Source organism: Lontra canadensis, unplaced genomic scaffold, assembly GCF_010015895.1.
Source record: "Lontra canadensis isolate GAN:19392208 unplaced genomic scaffold, GSC_riverotter_1.0 scaffold192, whole genome shotgun sequence".
NCBI classification, from domain to species: Eukaryota; Metazoa; Chordata; class Mammalia; order Carnivora; family Mustelidae; genus Lontra; species Lontra canadensis.
Genome location: NW_022631186.1, coordinates 1,487,719 through 1,488,581, shown reverse-complemented (window position 1 = coordinate 1,488,581; position 863 = coordinate 1,487,719).

Genomic DNA, 863 nt, shown 5'->3' with positions numbered 1-863 from the left:
CCTAGGACCTGTGGACTGTACCAACTTCAGTTCCAGCTATGTTGTCAGGGGGTCCCCTGAAACTACCCAAAGACCCTCAGTTCATATGCACTAGAGCTCCAACTATGCTGCCAGAGCAGAACCAGCATGGACCATCTCATGACAACACAAGCTATGCCCACTTTAGCTCCAGCCAAACCACCAGGGCATCCCCTGTGTGGGGCACCACAGGACCACTTGGATTGTGCCTGCTCCAGCAACATCTATCCAACCAGGGTGAACCTGATGTGGAATGGTCTAGGACCCCAGAACATGCTTGCTATATCTTCTGACAGCTGTCCAAGCCACCAGGCAATGCAGTCTACATAGGGAATTATCCTACAAAGGACTATTCCTTCAAAACTAGAGGTAGCTGTTCCACCCAATTCATAGAAACACACACAGAAAGTCAAACAAAATGAGACAGAATAATATGCTTCAAATGAAATCCAAGACAAAAACTTAGGAAAAAAAAAAAACTAAAGAAACAAACATAAACAATCTAGCTAATAAAGAGTTCAAAATAATGGTTATGAAATGCACACTGGACTTGAGAGAAGAGGGGATAAATCATTGATAACTTCAACAAAGAGATAGAAAATTTAAAAAGGAATAAATCAGAGTTGAAATTATTGTGTTACAATAAATGTTATTGTGTTAGTTCACAGTTATTGTGTTACAATAACTGAAATGAAAAAAAAAAACAACAGATTAGAAACAATATTAGGGAAACAACAGCAGATCAGAGGATGCAGAATGAATCAGTGATTTGGAAGACAGGGAAGTAAAAAGCACCTAAACTGAACAGCAAAAAGAAAAAAAAAATTAAAATATCGATAGGTTGA